The sequence below is a fragment of the Solanum tuberosum genome, unplaced genomic scaffold (assembly GCF_000226075.1).
Source record: "Solanum tuberosum cultivar DM 1-3 516 R44 unplaced genomic scaffold, SolTub_3.0 scf00405, whole genome shotgun sequence".
Classification (NCBI taxonomy): domain Eukaryota; kingdom Viridiplantae; phylum Streptophyta; class Magnoliopsida; order Solanales; family Solanaceae; genus Solanum; species Solanum tuberosum.
The window spans coordinates 111,018-121,780 of record NW_006239323.1 but is presented as its reverse complement, the minus strand read 5'-3'; positions in this window follow the sequence as shown (position 1 = coordinate 121,780).

Here is a 10,763-nt window from a genome sequence, read left to right as displayed (position 1 = left end):
ACATTCAAGATTCTTTCAATCTTTTTCAAGATTCTTCTTCAAGGTAAGTTTTCTCCAAGAATTCCATTCTTTCTAACTCAAGTTCCTCCATAAAATTATGAATCACTAATGAAAATAATAAATCTTGGCCATAGATATTTCAAGAAACTAATTCAAGAATCACAAGAAAAGTTTTCTTGATCGTTTACCTTCAAGCTAGAGTTTCAAGGCTTCTAATCAAGTTCTTCTTCTTCAAGATTCTTCAAGAACCTTGTTCTTACAAGTATTTAAGGCTATCATAGTGTTTGACTAATTCCTCCTCACGCCCTACATGTACTTCCAAATCAGTAAAAGAGAAATCTAGGATTCTATCCATAGATTTGAGTATTCTTGAGATAAGTTAATTTTGAGTTCTTGAGTTCATGTTTCTTTTAAAAATTCTATTCCTAAATATTTAATTTCTATATTTTTATTGAGATCCTTGAGTTGATTTGTTCATGTCTATAATTCAGCATGAACCCTATTTGAAGTTATAAATCTTGAGAAGTTTTTCAAATCCAACACTTGAGTTTTAAACTGATTTTTGAGGAAGTAAGTAAGAGAATGAGAAGAGTCGTATACATGAGTTGTATATTGTTATGTAGACCCTCGAGTCGAGTCGTTCATACCCATAAATTCCGCATGAACTCCATAATTTGAGTATCTTTGAGAGGAGTAGTATCTTCAAGTTCTAAGTCTTGAGTATTGAGTTCCTAATCCTTTTGAGATTATATTCCTACTTATGGGACTACATGTAACCCATGAAGCCCTTGATTTGAGTTGTTCATGCCCATAATTCCGCATGAACCCCATGAGTCGAGCAATCTAGAGATGAGTAGTATCATTGAGTCTTGAGTTCCGAGTACTGAGGTTCTTTATTTCTATTAAGATCCCTGAGTTGAGTCATTCATGTTCATAATTCCATATGAACCCTATGATCTGAGTTATAAATTTTAAAATAACGTGTTTTAAAGCCAACACTTGAGTTCTTAAACAGAGTTTTGAGAAAGTAAAGATGAGTTTTGAGAAAAGAGTTTTCTAAAAAATGATTAGTATGACAATCGAGTATGCCATCAATGTATAAGCAGTTTGGTATCTAGATATACCATCAATATTTATGCAGTATGACTCCTCGAGTCATTAATGATTATATTATAATATGATTTTGAAATGTTTTTGAGAAAGAGCAGAGTTGAGTTCATTTTCTTTAAATTGATATATGGGAACTAAGTATTCCCAAGATTAAATGTTTTCACATTTAAAATGAGAGAAAACTGAGATTTTTAAAAGAGTTTTGAGCAGTTTGAGTATCATCGCTTTTAAGAGAAAGATTTTTGAGTAATAATCTCAAACCACTAAAAAAGTTTTGTTTTTAAATATATGAGCTAGTATATTTTGGGAGTAGTATTGAGCACCGATATGGGGAGAGTTCAGATAAGTCACAACCCCCATAACCATGTAGCCAACGTGGACATAAAGTGTCATACTTTTTAGATGATTCCTTAATGCTTTTAGCATAGACTAGTGGATCCACTTAGTGAGTAGGTCTTATACCCTGGCAAAGTATAGGACAATTCTGGCAGCGTTGGCGAGACGTTGTATCATCACATAGCTCATAGTGATGGTTTGTCGGTTTAGAGAAAACTCCCACAGAGATATTTGTATTTTTATATACACAGAGTTTACTTGTATTTTCATATACAAACAGAGTTTATATTGTATCCTTGCATACAAACCGAGTATATTGTATTCTTAAATACATTGAGTTGCTTTCTACTGTTTTAAAATTTTCCATATATTGAATCTCTTATTGTTGCTTTATATTGAGTTGAGTATCCAAAGTTTGAGTACCAAGAGTCGAGTCTCTTATTTTTGAGTTGAACCTTATTTCACTGAGTTGAATATCTTATTATTGAGTTGAGCCTTATTTCACTAAGTTGAATATTTTATCTTTGAGTTGAGTTTCTTATTCATGAATTGAGTCAATTGAGTGAGTTGAGAAAAGGTAAGTATGTTTCCTTTTTATCAAGTTTAAGATTATGTTATGCTTTAGAATTCCCCATACATGCTCGTACATTCCACGTCCTGAGCCATTTGGCTTGCATCATTTCATGATACAAATAAAGTTATTCAGGGTCATCAACAGGCACTTCGTTGATACCACATGCAGTTTGATTTAGCTATAGTGAGCGTCCTTGCTTTCGGAGGGTTCCACTTGTACTTTCAGTTATATCAGTTGTTAGGATGTCATGGGTCTTGTCCCGACTTCCATCTTTTTTAGAGGCTTCATAGATAGATTGTATAGTTTGAGAAGTATGTTTCATTTATCTTATTAAATGTTTTAAAGGCTTGAGTTGCCTATTGTTGGCTAGTTGAATATTTCATTTAGATTCAGAGTAAATTATTTGAGTTAAAGCTTTGTATTTGAGTTTCATGAATTTTATTCAGTTTTAAGCTTTTGTATGCTTGAGTTAGTCTTCCGCTTGTAGTTAGCTAGGATGTGGGTTCGCTTAAGGACCATCAATGGTTCTCGAGTGCCGGCCAAGTCCAGGGTGTAGACTCAGTTCGTGATAGAAAATCTCACCCATGAAGTATGTGATGAGATTTTTCAAAGAAGGGAAACTTAGTCCCCGATATTCCAGGCCCGTATCATGTTTTGAAACGTATTGAGAAAGTTGCCTATGAGTTGAATTTGCCAAATGAGTTGGCTCCGGTTCATCCGATATTTCATGTTTCCATGCTTAATAAGTGTATTGGAGATTCAACATCCATTATTCCCTTAGAAGGGTTGGGAGTTGACGAAAGTCTTTCATATGAAGAGGTTTCGATAGAGATCGTAGATCGGCAAGCCAAGAGATTGTGAAACAAGAAAATAGCTTATGTGAAGGTTTTATTGAGAAATCATGTGGTTGAGGGTGCTACTTGGGAGGCCGAGGCCGCTATGAAGTCCCGAAATCCTCATCTCTCTACTTCTATTCAAGATTGAGGTAAGTAGTTCCTCTTGAGTTTTAGTGTTTTGGGAGTCATCTGTGTTATATGTGTTTTTCCATGATTTCCTTATGTTACGCATGTTCTTGATGAAATTCATGTTTACTAAGAAAATCAGTTTTTATGATTGATTTTCCTCATATTGTTGTGCATCGAGTATGAGTTTCCTATTTGACTTCATGAGATGAGTTGATGAATATACTTTAGTATGCCTTTGAGAATAATTACATATTGGCTTCATGATATTGTGTTAAGCATGCTTTCAGTTGGAGAAGGTAGCTCCTCATATGAATATGAGAAATGTTGAGTTTCACGCATAATGGGTTGTTAGATGTAGTTCTTACTTCCTTATGTTGCATTGATGATGTTTTAAATGGAGTTGAAGTTTCCTCCTTTGAATTGTGCATTATTTGGATGTTGCATGCATGATGGGCTGCTAGTTTTGAGTCTTTACTTCCGTAAGGTGTCTAGATCGTCAGTCGAGGATGAGCGTTCCAAAGGGGGAGATATTGTAACACTCCAGAAACTAGTAGGCTAAACTAGAGCTTAATATGAGGGTTAGAGTGGTAAATGTACCTCCCCATACCTAAAAATATAGGGCTTTGTGTTAGAACGTCAAGGTACGACCCCCAACGACCAACCATGGGTCCTTGAGGAGAACCCTTAGAAAGTTGTCTGGCAGTGACCCACGAAGAGGACTCACGCCTCGTGGGTCAGCCCACGCCCCGTGGGTGAGAGTTCGTAGGTCAAGGCCTCAGAAAACAGGCTCCAGTAACTCACCCACGGTTCACCAGCACGCCATGTGGGTCCATCCATAGACCGTGGTCGTGGGTGGTCACCTGTGGACGATTTGGATAAGTTAGTTGAGGGGTACTTTGGGGGTTTTCGGAGTTAATTAGTTATTAAGTGACGTCATTTTACATTAAATTAGACTAACTATATAAGGTTTTAAGTCACCAAATTAAGTCATCTTCCTCATAATTCCAAAATCCCAAATCAAAACCAACTTTTTCCCAAAATTCTCTCTCTAAAACTTCAAGGAAGAAGAAGAAGAAAAAAGTGGGAGCTAGGGTTTGAAGGAGCAAGGTTTTCTACTCAAATTCTTTTTAGAATCATAGCTAAGGTATGGTAGCTCTTCATCCATGGATAGAATTCATCCATGGAGTCCCTTCAAAACTCAATTTCAAAGGTAGAAATTCCCGAAAAGCTGGGGTCTGACTCCAAGTCATGGATTCCTTTAAAAAACGATCCTAATGATTTAATTACTTTATATTATGATTGAATTGATGATTTGTTATGGTTTTATGATAAAATCTCCTAAGAATCCATGAAAGTCCCATATTCCCAATTTATGACCTTGTGATGTGGGTGAATTGATGAAAGAAGGATATTATGAGATTATGCTTGTAGTAATTGAGTTATTTGAATTATGTTATCATCCATGTATAATGTAGTAATTCTAGATGTGTTGATGGATTATGATCTATGGTCCTTGAAGGGCAAAGTATGAGAATTGTGCATGATTATGAGATTTATGTATATGCTTTAAGAACACTTTGAGAGTAAAGTGATTATGATTATGATCTAGTTGTTGTGTTGTTGGAGGTTATCCTCATGTGCAGACTTATGTATGAATATGATATGATATGAAAGGTTTTCTCTCAATATGATGATTCTAGTGTTGAAAGGCCATTCTCACCTATTGAATCTATGAGCTATAGTATGAATTATGTTGGATTGAGTGTCAAGACATTCTTCCATGAATATGAACTTAAGTCAAGACTTAATATGTAATCAATTGGAATTAATGATTAGCATCGTGTGGATATGAATATGAGATGGAGCTTGTACGATAGTTGAGCTCGGCCTCCCAATGAAAGCTTTTACACTAGTTGAGTCCGGCTTTCCAATTGGGTTCCTTCTACCTTAGTTGAGTCCGGGTTCCCAAAGTATGTATCTCATGTTTCTAGTAGCAATCTTCTTATCCCATAAACTATGTGCACACATAGGTATTTAGCTAGTGGATCCACCTAAGCTAAGAGTTTGGTTCTAGCTTAGGCAAGTAGGACAACCCATTTTCGGTGTGGGGTAGACACCAGATTCCATGGTAAGCTCACATGGTGTATGTCGGTTAAGGCGTATTCCCCATTATGATAGTATGAACAATAAGATGAATTATGAACTATATAGTTACTCAAGAAGCTTTACTTAGTATGGGTGAGGTTATGAGATATTATTCATGCATTGCACAAGTATGCTTTGAGGATATGTATGATATGTTCCTCTTATGAAATGATGATCTATGAGTTGATTATGCTTATGACTTATGCATTTCCATTATCTTCAAAATGATGCTTTAACTTAGTAAATTGCAGGCATTCAACTAAAATGTCCCTTTTGCATGTTTTCAAGATTTTGTGCATGACTATCATACTTAGTGCATTTTTGTACTAACCCATATTTTCCTACATTTTCCCTAAGTGTAGGGTTCGGTTCTCAAGGTGGTCATCATTGTGGCTAAAGCTTGAATTTGCTCATTTCTCCTAGCTTGTTGGTGAGTCCTCATGATTCGAAGACAAATGTTATCTTTGTATTTCCTTTTCTTGTATTTCCTTTTCGGATTATGTTGTATAGGTTGTGACCTTATTTGATTCAAGTATTGTAATAGATGGATAATTGAGACAAGTCTAGACTTCCACTTTCCTTTATGAAAATTTTGGACTTGTAATGTGTTTTTACTCTTTATTGTTCTATGCTTATGTTATGATATGCTAAGTGGCTTACATGGTGCCTTTCGGGGTTCTATGTGCCTTGTTACATCTAGGGGGTATCCCCAGGTCGTGACAATATATGTCACTCAAACTGCAATGAAAGATCAAGCTTTGGCAGAGAATCCAATTGATGGCGACTACGAACCATTGGATACATATTTTCCAGATGAAGATATTAACTCAGTTGAAGAAGTAGATCCAGATGAAAATCAGTCCTGGCAATTATACTTTGATGGAGAAATCAACGAAAAAGGCACATGGATTGGGGAAATTCTCATGTCGCCCACAGGGCAGCATTACCTTGCAATAGCTCAACTTCGTTTCTTCTGTACAAATGACACAATAGAGTATGAAGCGTGCATCATGGGTTTAAATATGGAAATAGATTTGGGTGTGCAAGAATTGATTGTGTTGGGAGATTCTGGTTTGCTTATTCGGCAAGCTCAAGGAGAATGGAAAACTGGAGACCTCAAGCTTCTTCCATACAGACAATGTGTGGAAGATCTTAGCAAAAGTTTTAGGTCCATCAAGTTTAGATACATCCCCAGGTTTCATAAGGAGTTGGCAAATGCCTTGGCTACTTTGGTCTCAATGCTTCAATATCTTGGAAACACGTGCATCACTCCCTTGGAGATTCAAGTTCGGGACCAACAATGGCTATTGTAACACTGTGGAAGCAGAATCGGATGGGGAACCATGGTACCTAGACATCAAGCATTTCTTGCAGACAGGGAAATGTCTCGAACATGCCAATGGAAGCTAAAAAAGAACTATTAGACGTCTGGCTAGTAGTTTCTTTTTTAGCGGGGAAATTTTAAATAAACGAACCCTGGATCTGAACTTGTTGAGATGTGTGGATACTAAAGAATCTGAGAAGATCATGAATGAAGTACATGCTGAGGTATGTGGACCAGACATGAATGGAAATGTCCTTGCAAAGAAGATACTTCGAGCAGGATATTGCTGGCATACCATTGAACGGGATTGCTTTCACTTTGTGTAAAAGTGTCATTAGTGCCAAATTCACGATGACCTAATTCTTCACCTCCTTTAGAGTTGCACCCCATAGCCGCTCCTTTTCTCTTTGTTGCATGGGGAATGGATGTTATTGGACAATTTGAGAAAAAAGCTTCTAATGGACATCGATTCATTTTGGTCGCAATTGATTAATTTACCAAATGGGTGGATGCAATCACTTTCAAGGCAGTCACTAAGAAGACGGTCGTGGATTTTGTCCATTCAAACATCATTTGTCATTTTGGTATCCCAAGAACTATCATCACAGGTAATGCTGCAGACCTTAATAGCAATTTGATGAAGGAGGTATGTGAGCAATTCAAATTGTGCATCACAATTCTACTCCATACCGACCAAAAGCCAACGGAGCTGTGGAGGCTTCCAACAAGAATATCAAAAAGATTCTCAGGAAGAAGGTTCAAGGCACCAGACAATAGCATGAGAATCTGCCTTTTGCACTTTTGGGATATCGCACAACAGTGTGCACCTCGATTGGTGCAACTTCTTATTTGCTGGTGTATGAGACTGAGGCTGTGATACCAGAGGAAGTCAAAATTCCATCTCTTCAAATTATTGTCGAGCCTAAAATTGAAGATACTAAATGGGTCAAAACCCGACTAGACCAGCTCACATTAATAGATGAGAAACGATTGATGGCCGTCTGTTATGGTCAACTTTATCAGCAAAGGATGGCTCATTCGTACAACAAAAAGGTGCACCTAAGACATTTTGAAGTAGTCCAACTAGACTTAAAACACATTCTCCCGCACCAAGAAGAAGCCAAGGGAAAGTTTGCCCCAAATTGGCAAGGTCCATATCTTATCAAGGAAGTGTTGTCCAAAGGAGCCTTGCAGCTTACTGATGTGGAGGGAAAAATCACAGGCATGGTTGTTAATGTGGACGCAATCAAAAGAGTAACATCTAATGTTTTCTAAGATACTGTGACAAGTTTATGGTTGGGAGAAAAAAGGCACCTCTTTTAAAAATGAAATAAAATAAATCTTCTCTTTGAAAATTTGAACTACATTTGACCTGATTCTGAAAGGATACGTAGGCAACCCTTTGAGGTTCGGTCATACCATAAAAAAATCAATATTCCAGTATTCATATGAAACTTGGGCATTTTTTTATTTATTTGATGGAATAGTGACAAAACTGTAATGTGATTCTATTCAAGCAACTGACTTCTAGATCAATTATAAGGAGAATAGATTCAATGTGTCTTTCATGGACAATTGATCATTGGAGACAACATTATGAGTCATCGAAAAAAATGAACTTATGAGTGAAAACCCTTGTGGGCACCATAAGCAAAAAAAAAAAAAAAAGAGTCTTATTGGTGAAAACCTTTACAGAGGAACCTTAAGATAAAGGGACATAACAACATGAAATGACTAAGTGGAAGAAATATGGAAAGGGTGTCATTTCTCGGCACACCTGCATTAAGTGTTTGTAGGATACAAAGATTACTTTAAGTTAATAATGGTTCAGATTTTAAGAACTAGACAACTCAAATGGATCAGGGGTCAAGTCCAAAGTGCATGTCATGATTCACTAAAAGTCGACATAAACCTCCAGATAAGTTCTCTTTCTCATTTTCATCAAAAGGGAATTTCCTTCGTTAAGTATAAGTATTTCTTGATCCAATCTTTCACACTCTTAAGTTTGATATTTTTCTAGCCTTTTCGGTATAATCTCTTGGCAAAATAAAGTAAAAGATTGCAAAGCTTACTGCGGTTTACCCAAAGTGAAGCTTGAATATATAAGTTGGCATGCCATCGAGCAAGGACTAAAAACGCCTCAGATGTTCAAAGGAAAATTCGTTCTTTGAAAAATCGATCGCACTATGATATTTGGTAGTACCAAAGAATATCAAGGTCCCTGGATTGACAAAGAAAGCTTCAAAGGGTTGTTCAGCTAAGGGTTTGGAATAAAATTGGCCGGGAGTATGGTCAAGTCAACAAAACATCAAGTCCACAAACCAACCACCACTTTAAACGAACAATTTTCTCTTTCTTTTGCTTAGCATAGGAACAAAAGAAAATGCAGGACTACAAGTCAAAAATAAAACATCACAAAAAAAGAAGTTCTCCAAAGTCTTCACGTGTTGGTTCTTTCATCTCATGCTATTTGCATTCTTGCCTCTCAATTCGAGAGCTTCGGGTAATAAACACCAATCTTTCATTCGGATGCAATACACACCATCCTGATTCCATGCAATACACACCAGTATTTCTTTCAAGTGCAATACACACCAACCTGAATTCCATGCAATACGCACCAATATTTCTTTTATGTGCAATACGCACCAGTCTGAATTCCATGCAATACGCACCGATATTTCTTTCATGTGCAAATAAATCTCACATTATCTACTTTCGAACTCTTTGATCATCTCTTTAGAGAAGGAATGTTAGGGGTTTGGGGATTTAGTGTTATTTTGTATACATTTTGAGGCCTTATTGTTATTGTTCATCAAGATACTAGCTAATTAGTGTATGATCAAGATTCTGGGTAGTTATTGTACGATCAAGATACAAGTAATTATTTGTATAATCAAAATTTTGGGTAATTATTGTTGATCAAGATAGTGGGTAATTATGGTATGATCAAGATTATGTGCAATTATTGTGCCTTATCATTATTGCTGATACTGGCTAATTACTGTTTGATCTAGGTAACTATTGTTGGTCAAGATACTTGGTAATTATTGTTTGATCAAGATAGTGGGTAGTTAATTGTTGATCAGGATAATGGGTAATAATGTTTGATTAAGATATGGGTAATTACTCTTTGATCAAGATAATGGGTAATTATTGTTTGATCAAGATAATGGGTAATTATAGTTTGATCAAGATATGGGTAATTATTGTTGATTAAGATATGGGTAATTACTGTTTGATCAAAGGTAATTGGTAATTATTGTTGATTGAGATATAGGTAATTACTGTTTGATCAAGATAATGGGTAATTATTGTATATGATTCTCTTCGGAAGATGAGTTGATCCCTTCCTTTGGGGAGTGATGGCTTCTACAATGATTCCATTCTAGGATTCCGCACTTCGAAAAGTCTTTTCTGATGTGTCTGTAGTATAGTTTATTTGTTTGGTTTTTTATTTCTTGGCCATCTCAGAATTATATAAACTTACGTTATCTACTTTCGAGTCTTTGTAACTCTTTGATCATCTCTTGAGAGAAGGAACATTAGGGGTTTGGGGAGTTCTTGACCTTTTTAGTTTGGAATTAGTTCTATTTTTTGGCTAATTTATTGATTCGTTATTGTTGTTTGTTTGAACAGGTAAGGGTAATGACGCTTGCTGTTACTGTTACCTGCAGTTTTTGTTGTGAGAATTCATGTGTTTTGTCACACTCTGAAACTTTGCAATTTCTTTTTGTTGAATCAGAAAACAAGTAGAATTGGAAATTTGGCTCCCCAGGTATTGCCTACTTGGATCTTCTAGTCTAGTGGAGCTATCAGTTTGGATTTGACATCTTGACTTCCATCTTTAATGCTAATTATGATGTTAATCATGTGTCTCCTTGCATCAACTTCTTTTACCTTGTTATTCGGTTTGGTTAAGAATACATAGATGGGCATTTAGGTGCAAGTGGTTCCACAGGAACAAGTGTCTTGTTGTGGTGTTTGTGGTTGGGAAAGATGCGGCAGTTCCCAGGTCTGTGACCGGAGGTTTTGGAGTGTTCAGTCTCTCAAGGCTTTGCTCAAAACTGGTACGAAATGGAAGTTCTCAACTGTGATTATTCTTTTCACAAGTGTGTATAGTGTGTTCTGCTGCCAGTTAGTTTTAGTTGTTAGTTCAAATGCTCGTGTTATTTGATGATCCTGGTGTCTTTTATGGTGTTATAGGCACTGGATAATGTCAATTCTGGATCTTTGATAGTGCTGTAAAGTGCTTTCTACTACTTATCATCTCACCGTTTTCCCTCTTTTATCACACTAGCTTGATTTG